This window comes from Stenella coeruleoalba, assembly GCF_951394435.1.
Source record: "Stenella coeruleoalba genome assembly, chromosome: X".
Taxonomy (NCBI): Eukaryota; Metazoa; Chordata; class Mammalia; order Artiodactyla; family Delphinidae; genus Stenella; species Stenella coeruleoalba.
The window spans coordinates 37433335-37447141 of record NC_137152.1 but is presented as its reverse complement, the minus strand read 5'-3'; the positions used below and the strand labels follow the sequence as shown (position 1 = coordinate 37447141).

At 43.0% G+C, this 13807-nt stretch overlaps 2 protein-coding genes and 1 pseudogene across 12 annotated transcripts in view; 2 read left to right on the top strand and 1 right to left on the bottom strand.

Moving 5' to 3' along the window:
- LOC307179888 (CXXC-type zinc finger protein 1-like) overlaps positions 1-12554 on the bottom strand; it is a 26831-nt gene extending 14277 nt beyond the window's left edge. For 8 of the 10 annotated variants that reach the window (XM_079909630.1, XM_079909629.1, XM_079909619.1 and 5 more), the window contains exon 1: positions 11932-12015. The gene's annotated coding sequence lies outside the window, so the exon portion shown is untranslated. Of the gene's footprint in view, positions 1-11931; positions 12016-12515 lie in introns of those variants that run through there. The other 2 variants (XM_079909618.1, XM_079909626.1) reach the window with 2 other exon arrangements.
- LOC307180561 (U3 small nucleolar RNA-associated protein 25 homolog) overlaps positions 1-13606 on the top strand; it is a gene marked incomplete at its 5' end in the record, with an annotated part of 40340 nt that extends 26734 nt beyond the window's left edge. Inside the window, one exon of the mRNA XM_079910947.1 lies at positions 13564-13606. The remainder of the gene's footprint in view (positions 1-13563) is intronic.
- Positions 11367-13807, top strand: LOC307179884 (U3 small nucleolar RNA-associated protein 25 homolog; annotated as a pseudogene). Its single transcript has one exon. The product of its transcript is annotated as a U3 small nucleolar RNA-associated protein 25 homolog (transcript).

Here is a 13807-nt window from a genome sequence, read left to right as displayed (position 1 = left end):
TACACCAACTTAACAAAATGAAAGGTCGAAAAGCCAAATGGTCATTTCAATTGATGGAGAAAAAGCATTTGACAAAATTCAACACTCTTTCATGATAAAAAAAAAATCAACAAACTAGGAATTGAAAGAAACTACCTCAACATAGTAAGATTGATGTATGAAAAACCCACAGAAAATACCATACTCAGTGGTAAAAGACTGAAAACTTCCTCTAAGGTCAGACACAAGGCAAGGATGCCCACCTTTGCTACTGCTATTCAAAATAGTGGAAGTCCTGACCAGAGCAATTAGGCAAGAAAAAGAAATAAAAGGCATATAAATTGGAAAAGAAGAAGTAAAATGATCTCTGTTCACAGATAATATGCTCTTATATGTAGAAAACCCTACATTCGATAGAGACACCAAAAAAAACCCCTGTTAGAACTAATATACAAATTCAGCAAAGTAGCAAGACATAAGGTCAGCACACAAAAATCAGTTGCATTTGTATGCACTAACAATGAACAATCCAAAAAGGAAATTTAAAAACCAATTGCATTTATAATATCAAAAGGAATAAAAATATTTAGGAATTAACTTAACCAAGGAAGTTAAAAGACTTGTACAATGAAAACTACAAAACATTTCTGAAAGAAAATAAAGACAGAAATAAATGGAAAAATAACCCATGTTCATAGATTAGAAAACATAGGTAAGATGTCAATACTGATCTAGATTCAATGCAATCCTTATCAAAATCCCAATTTTTTTTCACACAAAAAAATCCTAAAATTCATATAGAATCTCAAGGGACCTTGAATAGCCAAAACAATCTTGAAAAAGAAGAACAAAATTGGACGACTCACAATTCCTGATTTCAGTCTTACTACAAAGGTACAGTAATCAAAACAATATGGTACTGGCATAAAGACAAACATATAAGCCAATGGAATAGAACAGAGAATCAGAAATAAACCCTTGTATATATGATCAAATGATTTTTGAGAAGGCTATCAAGACTATCAAGGCGATCAGTACTATCAAGGCTATCAGTGGGGGAAAAACAGCCATTTCAACAAATGGTGCTGGGAAAACTGAATATCCACATGGGAAAGAATGAAGTTGGATCCGTACCTAACACCATATTAAAAAAATAACTCAAAATGGATCCATGACCTAAATGTAAGATCTAAAACTCTAAGAACATAGGGCAAACACTTCACAACCTTAGATTCAGCAATCGTTTCTTGGGTATGACACCAAAAGCATAGGCAACAACAACAACCAAAAAAATTTGACAAATTGAACTTCATGAAAATTAAAAATTTTTGTGCATCAGAAGACACTATCAGGGCTTCCTTGGTGGTGCAGTGGTTAAGCATCCACCTCCCAAAGCAGGGGACATGGGTTCAAGCCCTGGTCCAGGAAGATCCCACATGCCGTGGAGCAACAAAGCCCGTGTGCCACAACTACTGAGCCTGCGCTCTAGAGCCTGCAATCCACAGCTACCGAGCCCACGTGCCACAATTACTGAAGCCCGCGCCTAGAGCCCAGGCTCCGCAACAAGAGAAGCCACCACAATGAGAAGCCTGTGCACCGCAACAAAGAGTAGCCCTGGCTTGCCACAACTAGAGAAAGCCCACGCACAGCAACGAAGACCCAATGCAGCCAAAAACAAATTAATTAATTTTTAAAAAGACACTATCAATAGAGTGAAAAAGGCAACACACAAAATGGGTGAAAATAATTGCAAACTGTATATCTGATAAGGGATTAATATCCAGAATATATACAGAACTCCTAAAACTCAACAACAAAACAACCCAATTAAAAAGTGGGCATGGGACTTCCGTGGCAGTCCAGTGGTTAAGACTTTGTGCTTCCAATGAAGGGGTCATGGGTTCAATCCCTGGTCAGGAAACTAAGATCCCGTAAGCTGCACAGTGCGGCCAAAAAAAAAAAGTGGGCAGAGGACCTGAATAGACATTTTCCAAGGAAGACACACAGATGGACAACAGGCACATGAAAATACACTCAACATCACTAATTGTTAGAGAAATACAAATCCAAACTACATGTAATACCGCTTCACACTCATTAGCAGAGCTACTATCAAAAAACAGAAAATAACTAGTGTTGGCAAGGATGTGGAATAATTGGAACCCTTGTGCACTGTTAGTGGGAATGTAAAATGTACAGTCACTAATGAAAAAAATATAACAGTTTCTCAAAAAATTAACAGTAGAACTCCCATATGATCCAGCAATTCCACTTCTGGATATATATTCAAAAGAATTGAAAGCAGGGTCTTAAAGAGATATTTGTCCTCCCATGTTTATAGCAGCTCTTAGAAAGAGCAATAACTCCGTTCTGCCTACCGGTACCGGGAATGTGGTCTTTTCAAGTCTGCCACTGAACTGGGGAGTTGGGGGTGGGAGTAGGGAAAGTTAAAATGCCACAGAACTTGCTGTTCGTACTGAGATTCAGTATATGTTCTTGATTAAATGCTTCCCAGGTAACTGAAAAACTTTGGTTAATTTCCAGAGTTGTGAAAAAGTTGATTTTGACAATATTTTGCCAGTTTTTTCATTGCTTTTATGGAAGGGTGAAATTCCAGGGATCCTTACTCCTCCATCTTTGCTAATAGTGCTCCCTTTTATCCTTTTTTACATCTTTAGGACCTGCAGTGATTTCACCTCTGTCATTCTTAATCTTAGTGACTAGTGTCTTCTCTCTTTTTTTCCTGATCATTCTGGTTAGAGGTTTCACAATTTTATTGATCTTCTCAAAGAACTAGCTTCTGGTTTCATTGATTTCCTCTATTGATTTTCTGGTTTCTATTTCATTGATTTCTGCTCTGATCTTTATTATTTCCCTTCTTCTAATTACTTTAGATTTAATTTGCTCGTACAGCTTTTGTTTCTTAAGAAGGAAGCTGAGATTACTGCTTTAAGAGCATTCTTAATTTCTAATATAAATGCTTAGTGCTATAAATGTACCTCTAAATATTTCTTTAGCTGAATCCCCCTATTTTTATATGCTGTGCTTTCATTTTCATTTAGGTCAAAATATCTTATAATTTCAAGTTTTATTTCTTCTTTCATCTACAGATTATTTAGAAGTATGTAATTTAGTTTCAAAACATTTGGGGATTTTCCAGGGATCTTTCTGGTTTTGATGTCTAATTTAATTCAGTTCTGGTCCCAGGCCATACTTTGTATGATATGAATACTTTTAAATGTATTTGATTGGTTCCATGACCCTGAATATGGTCTATCTTGGTAAATGGGTTACATGCGCTCTTGTAAAGGAAGTGTAGTCTGCCGATATGCTCTATAAATGTCAATGAGGGCAAGTTGGTTGATAGTGTTATCCAAGTCTTCTATATCCTTACTTCTTCTCTTCTGTTTACTTATTCTAGTGATTATTGAGAGAAGGGTGTTGAAATATTGGACTGTAATTGTGGATTGATTTATTTCTCCTTGCAGTTCTGTCAGGATTTTCTTGACATTTTTTGAAGCTCTGTTATTAGGTCCCTAAACATTCAGGATTGTTATGTCCTTTTGATGAATTAACCCCTTTATTAGTACAGAATGAACCTGTCGAGAGAAAAACTGTGACTCTAAGAGTACTTAAAGATTTTACTCAACGGATGTGCATCAGTTAGAAACTTAAGAACGATAAACTTCCCAAGCTGAGGCAGGATTAATTTATATAGGGCAAGAAGGGCATATGACTGTGGTCTGTCCCAGGCTGCAATTTTTCTTATCTGTAACTGCTGAAAATTTGTGGTTCGAACTGTTGAGAGACTGTTCCAGTTTTCCATGCCTTCTTCTCAGGATCAGAGGTGCAATCTCATGCCTGCAGCTTTCAGAACAGTTTTTTTGAAACCTGTTTCTGTCATTCTTAAAGTTTTTCAAAGTTCAGGAGAAGAGGAGATTGAAAAAAGGAGGAGGGAAGAGAGAAGGGGAGATCAAGATGGCAGAGGAAGAGGATGCAGAGCTCACCTATACCCACAAACACATGAAAAATACATCAACGTGTGGAACAATTCTCACTGAAAACAAACTGGAGACTGGCAAAATGGCTGTAAAAATGATCCACACAGAATCAGCTAGGAAGGGAAGAGAAGCAATCAGGTCAAGACATGCACCCCTGAGAGAGGGCACAGAAGATGAAGGGGACTGCACAGGCTCAGAGGTCCTCCCTGGGGAGTGAGAAGTTCAAGCCACATATTGAGCACCCAGCCTTGGGGTCTGACACGGGGAAGACAAGAAACTGGAGCTGGTTTGAAAACCAGTGAGACTAATAGGAGGGCTGTAAGAAACCTACACACCACTCATGAAGAGCATGCACATGCTTGCTTACTCCCCGGAACAAGGGTGGGGAAGCATATTGAAACTACCCAGGACTCTGGCTGGTTTCCCATGACCAACCCAGCATGTGACCCAGCCTGAGCTAAGCCTCTGCTCTGGCCCCACTTGCTCCATGGTGCAGCTCTGCATTAGGGTGAGGGCTACCATGGCAGAGGGGAGTGCACAGTTGTGAGGGACCGAGCTGGCTCAGACCCAGCATGGCATCTAAACAAGGTGAAGGCAGCCATTGCTGGCAGTTGCAGGAATGGTCCAGAACAGTGACTGGTGCTGGCACTGCTACAGCCTGTGCCCTGACCCACACCAAGCACCTGCTCCAGCTCCTCTTGCTCCAGTACTGCTCCCCTTTGGGACAAGGGTGCCCGTGCTGGGAGACGGGAGAGCACACACTTAGAGGGAATGGAGCCAGCTCAGACCAGACTCTTAGGACTTATGCTCCAGCAACTTAGGACCCACCCCCACCCCTACCCCCACCCCCACCCCCAACAGGGTGGTGTTGGCCACTGAGCAGAGGAGAAGCCCTAGACCACATCTGGCCCTGGCTCTAGCCCCTCCATTTCCAGCCCCACCTTCTACCAATGTGATAGCTACCAGCACACTCTGGGGGAAGATGTGATTCATGCTCACTTCAGATCCAGCTCTCCCATCAAAGCCACTGGGCACATGAAGACAGTATTGTGATGCTCCCACACAAGGACCCTCCTTCAAGATTGGTATAGGTAACTATTTCACCTAATTTCATAGAGACAGAGGAAGTTAAGCAAAATGAGAAGGCAGAGGAATTTTTTCAGATGAAAGAACAAGAGAAAACCCCTGAAAAAACAACTAATGAAACAGAAATTATTTATTATTATTAAAGAGTTCAAAGCATTAGCAATAAAATGCTAACCGAATTAAGGAAACAGATATATGAACACAGTGAGAATTTTAACAAGGAACAAGAAAATATTAAAAAGAAACAGGCAGAACTGAAGAATAAAATAACTGAAATGACAAATACACTAGGAGGAATTAACAGCAGACTAGGTGATACAGAAGAACACATAACTGATCTGGAAGATAGAAAAATGGAAATCACCCAATTAGAACAGCAGACAGAAAGACAAATGAAAAAGAAAACGAAAGCAACATACGAGATCTACGGGATAATATAAAACATGCCAACATCCGCATTATAGGGCTTCCAGAAGGAGAAAAGAGAGGAAAGGGAATTGAAATGTATTTGAAGAAATTATGGTTGAAAACTTCTGAAACCTAAAGAAAGAAACAGATATCCAGGTACAGGAAGCACAGAGGGTCCCAAGCAAGATGAACCCATACAGACTCACACCAAGATATATCATAATTAAAATGGAAAAAGTTAAAGATAAAGAGAGGACTCTAAAGGCGGCAAAGAAACATGGAGTCAGTTACAAGGGAACCCCCATAAGGCTCTCAGCTGATTTCTCTTCAGAAACTTTGCAGGCCAGAGGGAGTGGCATGATATATTCAAAGTCCTGAAAGGGAAAAACCTGCAACTTAGGATACCCTACCCAGCAAGATTACCATTTAGAATAGAAAGAAAGATAAAGAATTTCTCAGACAAGCAAAAGCTAAAGGAATTCAGCAATATTAACCTCCCTAAAAGAAATATTGAAGGGTTTTCTCTAAAAAGAAAAGAAGCAAGAATCTATTGGAAAGGCAGATATATAAAAGGATTGATGATCACTTAAATAAGCCAGTACATAGATTAAAAAACATCAAAAAAATTTGTAAAAGCAATTGTAACTACAATTAACAGCAAAAGGATAAGCATGAACATGTAAAATAGAACATCAAAATCACAAAATGTGGGGGAGGGAAGTAAAAAAGTACATCTTTTAGAATGTGTGTGACCTTAAATGATTATCAGTTTATAGCAAGTAGATACAATTATGGGTCAACATATATGAATCCCACGGTAACCACAAATCAAAAATCAACAATAGATACACAAAAAAACAAAAAGAAAGGAACTCAGGCATACTACAAAAGAAAATCACCAAACCACAAAAAGAAAAAGAAATGAACAAAAAACTACAAAAAAATGAGAAAACAAGGAATTAAATGGTAATAAATACATACCTATCAATAATTACTTTAAATCTCAATGGACTAAATACTCCAAACAAAACAGGGTGGCTGACTGGATAAAGAAACAAGACCCTTCAACATGCTGCCTACAAGAGACTTCAGGGTGAGAAAACACACACAGAATGAAAGTGAGGGGATGGAAAAAGTTATTTTGTGCAAATGGAAATGACAAGAAAGCAGGGCTAGCAATACTCGTATCAAAATACACTTTAAAACAAAGGCTATAATGAAAGACAAAGAAGGGCATTATATAATGATAAAGGGATCAATAGAAGAAGAGGATACTACACTCGTTAACATATATGTGCCCAATACAGGAGCACCTAAATATGTAAAGCAAATACTGACAGACATAAAGGAAGAAATTGACAATAGTACAATAAGAGTAGGAGACTTTAACGCCCCACTGACATCAACGGGCAGATCACTGAGACAGAAAATCAATAAAGCAATAGAGGTCCTAAATGACACAATAGACCAGTTGGACTTAATTGATATCTACAGGGCACTACGTGCAAAGAAAGCAGAATACACATTCTTTTCAGGTGCAAATGGAACGCTCTCCAGGATAGATCACATACTAAGTCACAAAACAAGCCTCAACAAATTTACGAGGATAGAAATTATTTCAAGTATCTTTTCTGACCACAAAGGCACAAAGCTAGAAAATAACTACAGAAAGAAAAAGGGGGAAAGAACAAACACGTGGAGACTAAACAACATGCTATTAAAAAAAAAGTCAACAATGAAATCAAAGAGGAAATCAGAAAATACCTCAAGACAAATGAAAATGAAAACACAATTTTCCAAAATCTGTGGGATGCAGCAAAATCAGTTCATAGCAGTACAGACCATTCTCGAGAAATAAGAAAAATCTCAACTAAACAACCTAGCTTACCACATGAAAGAATTAGAAAAAGAAGAACAAACAAAGCCCAAAGTCAGAAGTAGGAAGGAAATAATAAAGATCAGAGAGGAAGTAAAAAAAATAGAGATAAAAAAACCAAAAAGGTAAATGAAACCAAGAGCTGGGTTTTCAAAAGGATAATGAAACTGATAAACTTTTAGCCAGGCTCACAAAGAAGAAAAGAGAGAGGACCCAAATAAACAAAATAAGAAATGAAAGAAGAGAGATAATAATGATATCACAGAGATTAAAAAAATCATAAGAGAGGGCTTCCTGGTGGCGCAGCGGTTGAGAGTCTGCCTGCCGATGCAGGGGACACAGGTTCGTGCCCCGGTCCGGGAAGATCCCACATGCCATGGAGCAGCTGGGCCCGTGAGCCATGGCCGCTGAGCCTGCGCGTCCGGAGCCTGTGCTCCACAACGGGAGAGGCCACAACAGTGAGAGAATCACGTACTGAAAAAAAAAAAAAATCATAAGAGAATACTGTGAACAGTTATATGCCAACAAATTGGACAACCTAGAAGAAATGGACAAATTTCTAGAAACATACAGCCTGCCAAGACAGAGTCAAGCAGAAACACAGTTTGAACAGACTGATCACTAGAAGTGAAATTGAATCTGTAATTAAAAAATATAAAACTTCCAGGAGGACCTTCAAGATGGCAGGGGAGTAGGACATGGAGATCACCTTCCTCCCCACAAATACATCTAAAATACATCTACACATGGAACAACTCCTAATGAACACCTACTGAACGCTGGCAGAAGACCTCAGACTTACAAAAAGGCAAGAACATCTCCACGTAGCTGGGTAGGGCAAAAGAAAAAAGAAAAAAACAGAGACAAAAGAGTAGGGACAGGACTTGCCCCTCTGGGAGGGAGCCGTGAAGGAGGAAAAGTTTCCACACACTAGGAAGCCCATTCACTGGCAGAGATGGGGGGTGGCGGGGCGGAAGCTTCGGAGCTATGCAAGAGAGCGCAGCAACGGGGTGCGGAGGGCAAAGCAGAGAGAATCCCGCACAGAGGATTGGTGCCAACCACCACTCCCCAGCCTGAGATGCTTGTCTGTTCAGGGCAGGTGGGGGCTGGGCACTGAGGCTCAGGCTTCGGAGGTCAGACCCCAGGGAGAGGACTGAGGTTGGCTGCGTGAACACAGCCTGAAGGGGGCTAGTGCACCACAACTGAGGGAGTCTGGGAAAAAGCCTAGGCCTTCCTGAGAGGCAAGAGACCATTGTTGCAGGGTGCTCAAGGAGAGGGGCAATCCCACCATAGGAGCTTCTACCTACATGCACTCACAGACGGCAGGGCATCACCCATGCGAGCCGCAGCTGCTACCTAGGATCCCAGAGGCGGGCGCGACGGCTGCCGCTGCTGCTGCCGAGGGTCCCGGGAGCAAGTGCAGGTCACTGCTCACACCTTCCTGGGAGCCTGTGCTGCCCACCACTGCCAAGGGTCCCATTATCTGGGGCCAACTTCCCTGGGAGAATGCATGGCATGCCTCAGGCTGTAGCAACTTCCTGCTGGCCTCTGCCACTGCAGGCACTCCCCCCACACCCCAACTGTGACAGCTGTATCCCTCCCTCTCCCCGGCCTGAGTGAGCAAGTGAGCCCTAATCAGCCTCTGCTTTCACCCCTCTTGGCTGGGCAGGAACAGATGCCTGAGGGTGGCTGACAGGCAGAGGAAGGGCCAAAACCAAAGGTGAACTCCAGGGGCTGTGCGACCAAAGAAGAGAAAGGGAAATCTCTCCGTGCAGCCACAGGAGCAGCGGATTAAACCCCTGCAATTGGCTTGGTAAAACCTGAATCTGTGAAATACCTGAAGAGAAAACGAGTGTTCCCACAATCGAGGCTGTGGACTTTGGGGGCAACTGTGGACTTTGGAGACAAGTACATGCAGGAGTAAGGCCAGATCAGAGTCTGAGCTGGCCCCACAGTGCCACAGCAGGTCCAGAGACCTACCTAGAAGTATTGGAGGACCATTGTTTGGGGGTGCGCAAGGAGAGGGGATTCAGAGCACCGCCTAAACGAGCTCCAGAGACGAGCGTGAGCCGCAGCTATCAGTGCGGACATGAGAGATGGGCATGAGACGCTAAGGCTGCTGCTGCAGCCACCAAGAAGCCTGTGTGCGAGCACAGGTCACTATCCACACCTCCTCTCCGGGAGCCTGTGCAGCCCGCCACTGCCAGGGTCCCATGATCCAGGGACAACTTCCCCGGGAGAACACACAGCGCACCTCAGGCTGTTGCAATGTCACGCCGGCCTCTGCCACCACAGGTTTGCCCCGCATTCTGTACCCCTCCCTCCCCCCGGCCCGAGTGAGCCAGAGCCCCCTAATCAGCTGCTACTTTAACCCCATCCTGTCTGAGCGAAGAACAGACACCCTCAGGCGACCTACACGCAGACGTGGGGCCAAATCCAAAGCCGAACCCCAGGAGCCGTGCAAAAAATAAGAGAAAGGGAAATTTCTCCCAGCAGCCTCAGGAGCAGTGGATTAAATCTTCACAATCAACTTGCATCTCTGGAATACCTGAATAGACAACGAATCATGCCAAAATTGAGGCAGTGGACTTTGGGAACAACTGTAGACTTGGAGTTTGCTTTCTGCATCTAATTTGTTTCTGGTTTTATGTTTATCTTAGTTTAGTATTTAGAGTTTATTATCATTGGTAGATATCTTTATTGATTTCGTTACTCTTCCTTTATATATATATTTCTTCCTTTTTCTCCTTTTGTGAGTGTGTATGTGTATCCTTTGTGTGATTTTGTTTGTATAGCTTTCCTTTAACCATTTGTCCTAGGGTCCTGTCTGTCCGTTTTTTTTTTTTGCTTTTGGTTTTTTTTTTAGTATAGTTTTAGGGCTTGATATCACTGGTGGATTTGTTTTTTTGGTTCGGCTGCTCTCTTCTTTCTTTCTTTCTTTTTTTAAAAATTTTTAATATTTTTTTATTTTAATAACTTTATTTTTTCTTTCTTTTCTCCTTCCTTCCTTCCTTTCTCTCTTTCTTTCTTTCTTTCCTTCTTTCTCTCTCGCTCTCTCTCTCTCTCTTCCTCCCTCCCACCCTCCTTCCCTGCCTCCCTCCCTCTCTCTCTCTCTCTCTCTCTCTCTTTCTTTCTTTCTTTCTTTCTCCCTTTAATTCTGAGCCGTGTGTCTGACAGGGTCTTGGTGCTCCAGCCAAGTGTCAGGCCTGTGCCTCTGAGGTGGGAAAGCCGAGATCAGGACATTGGACCACCAGAGACCTCCCAGCTCCACATAATATCAAACAGTGAAAGCTCTCCCAGAGATCTCCATCTCAAAGCTAAGAGCCAGCTCCATTCAACAACCAGCAAGCTACAGTGCTGGACACCCTACAACTAGCAAGGCAGGAACACAACCCCACCCATTAGCAGAGAGGCTGCCTAAAATCATAATAAGGTCCCAGACACCGCAAAACACCACCGGACACGGTTCTGCCCACCAGAAAGACAAGATCCAGCCTCATCCACAAGAACACAGGCACCAGTCCCCCCCACCAGGAAGCCCGCACAACCCACTGAACCAACCTTAGCCACTGGGGGCAGACATCAAAAACAACAAGAACTATGAACCTGCAGCCTGCAAAAAGGAGACACCAAACACAGTAAGTTAAGCAAAATGAGAAGACAGAGAAACACACAGCAGATGAAGGAGCAAGGTAAAAACCCACCAGACCAAACAAATGATGAGGAAATAGGCAGTCTACCTGAAAATAATTCAGAGTAATGATAGTAAAGATGATCCAAAATCTTGGAAATAGAATGGAGAAAATACAAGAAACGTTTAACAAGGACCTAGAAGAATTAAAGCGCAAAGAAACAATGATGAACAACACAATAAATGAAATACAAAATTCTCTAGAAGGAATCAATAGCAGAATAACTGAGGCAGAAGAACGGATAAGTGACCTGGAAGATAAAATAGTGGAAATAACTACCACAGAGCAGAATAAAGAAACAAGAATGAAAAGAATTGAGCTCCCAGCCCCGTCCACCCCGGCAGGTGAGCAGACAAGCCTCTCGGGCTGATATTGAACTATCCTTGTGTCTCTGGAATAAACCCCACTTGATCATGACTTTTTTTTTTTAACATCTTTATTGGGGTATGATTTCTTTACAATGGTGTGGATCATGACTTCTTTAGAACTACAAGCTCCTGAACTGCTTTCGTCCACTGATCTTCTTTCTAAGTTACAAGAGAAGACAGCTTTACCAAATCTTTTATTTCAAAACATTGAACTTCTGTTTTCCACCTTCCAAGGGTTTCCAGAAAGGAAGCAAAACCACAGACTTGTCAACTGTCAGAGAGTTTAGATACTTCAAGTTCTGAAAGTGAAGCAGAGAGTGAACCAGAACAAGTTTCTGGTTACAACAGACTACTTGCCACATTAAAGGATGTTTCCAAGGAAGATGAGGAGGAGGAAGAGGAAGAAGAAGACAGTGTTATAGATGAGACAGAAATGAATCTTGAAGATGGCGATAGTGACATCAGTGTGGAGGAAGAGACGGCAGTAGCGTCTACTGACATGCAGAAGAATGCGGCCTTACCTGCTGACCCTAAGGGAAAAGATGGGCACGGGCCACCTGGCACATCAGAGGAATCCCCAGAGGAGTTTACAGATGCAAAACATGAGTCACTCTTCAGCCTAGAAACCAACTTTCTCGAAGAGGAAAGAGAAGGCAACTGTTCTCTGAAAGCATTACAAGATCCATTTGCACAACATGTAAACAAAGAACTGAAAGAAAAAGAAATCCAGGCTGTTGCCACAAATCCCAAAACTACCCACCAGCTAAAATAGCCCATCCTGGGCCAGCTTGTCTTTTCATCCAGGTTTCAACAGTTGGAAACCGGAAACCTTTAAACCCCCAAAGGACATTGACTTAAAGTCACTTCATCTCCAGAAGCCTCTGGAATCCACCTGGATCAAGACCAACAGCCAGTTCCTCTCTGGTCCCCCAAATTCAAGTAGCCCCTTCACACCCCTCCAGAAAGAGCTCTTCTTAATTATGAATTCTTACCAGGACCTGTTCTACCCAGAAAGGACTGCCCTGAAGAATGGGGAAGAGATCCGCCACGTGTACTGCCTGCATGTGATAAATCACGCCCACAAAGCCAATGCCCAGGTGCTTACCAACAACAGCAGGTGCCGAAGCCAGAAACTTGGGGTGGGTGATGATGATGACTTCAGGGACCAAGGGCTAACGAGGCCCAAGGTGCTGATAGTGGTGCCATTCCAGGAAACTGCTTTGCGGGTGGTACAGCTCTTCATCAGTCTTCTTGAGGGCGACAGCAAGAAGAAAATAATTGTAGGCAACAAAAAGAGGTTTAATGGAGAGTATGGCTCAGATTCCGAGGAGAGACCACCCAACCTGAAGAGCCCTGAGGATTATGAAGCTGTATTTGTCGGCAACATCGATGACCAGTTCAGGACTGGAGTGGCAATACTGCAGAGAAGCATCCGACTTTATGCCCCCTTCTATTCGTCAGACATCCTCATTGCCTCCCCTCTGGGCTTGAGGACCATCATTGGTGGAGAAGGAGAGAAGAAGAGAGATTTTGACTTTCTGTCTTCTATTGAGCTTCTCATCATTGATCCAAGCTGACATTTACCTGATGCAGAACTGGGAGCATGTCTTGCATTTGATGAACCACATGGACCTACTGCCCTTGGACTCACATGGGGTGGACTTTTCTCGAGTGCGCATGTGGAGCCTCAATAATTAGTCCAAGTACTATCGTCAGACGCTGCTGTCTGGGGCCCTGCAGGATGCCCAGATCAACTCTGTGTTCATCAAATACTGCGTCCATGGGCAAGGCCACGTGGCTGTGAGGAACGTCCCGATGACAGGCTGCATCAGTCATGTCCTGGTGCAGCTCCCACGTGTCTTCCAGAGGATGGAAGCTGAAAACCTAGCTTCAGTGATTGATGCCAGGTTTAACTTTTTCGTCAACAAGATTTTGCCTCAGTATCGTGACGCAGTCATGTCTCACACGCTTATCTATGTCCCCTCCTACTTGGACTTTGTGCGTCTCCGAAATTACTTCAAGAAGGAGGAACTGAACTTCACTCATATCTGCGAGTGTGCCCAGAAGTCTGGTGTCTCCAGGGCCAGACACTTCTTCCTTCAAGGAGAGAAGCAGTTCCTGCTCCTCACAGAGCGCTTCCATTTCTACAAAAGATACACAATAAAAGGCATCAGGAACCTGATTTTCTATGAACTGCCAACATATCCCCACTTCTACAGTGAAGTCTGTAACATGCTGCAAGCCACCACCAGAGGAGAGGAAGCTGCCTGGACCTGCACTGTCCTCTACTCCAAGTACGATGCCCAGAGGTTGGCTGCTGTGGTCGGGGTCGAGCGGGCTGCACAGATGCTGCAGTCCAAGAAGAACGTCCACCTCTTCATTACTGGAGAGAGATGA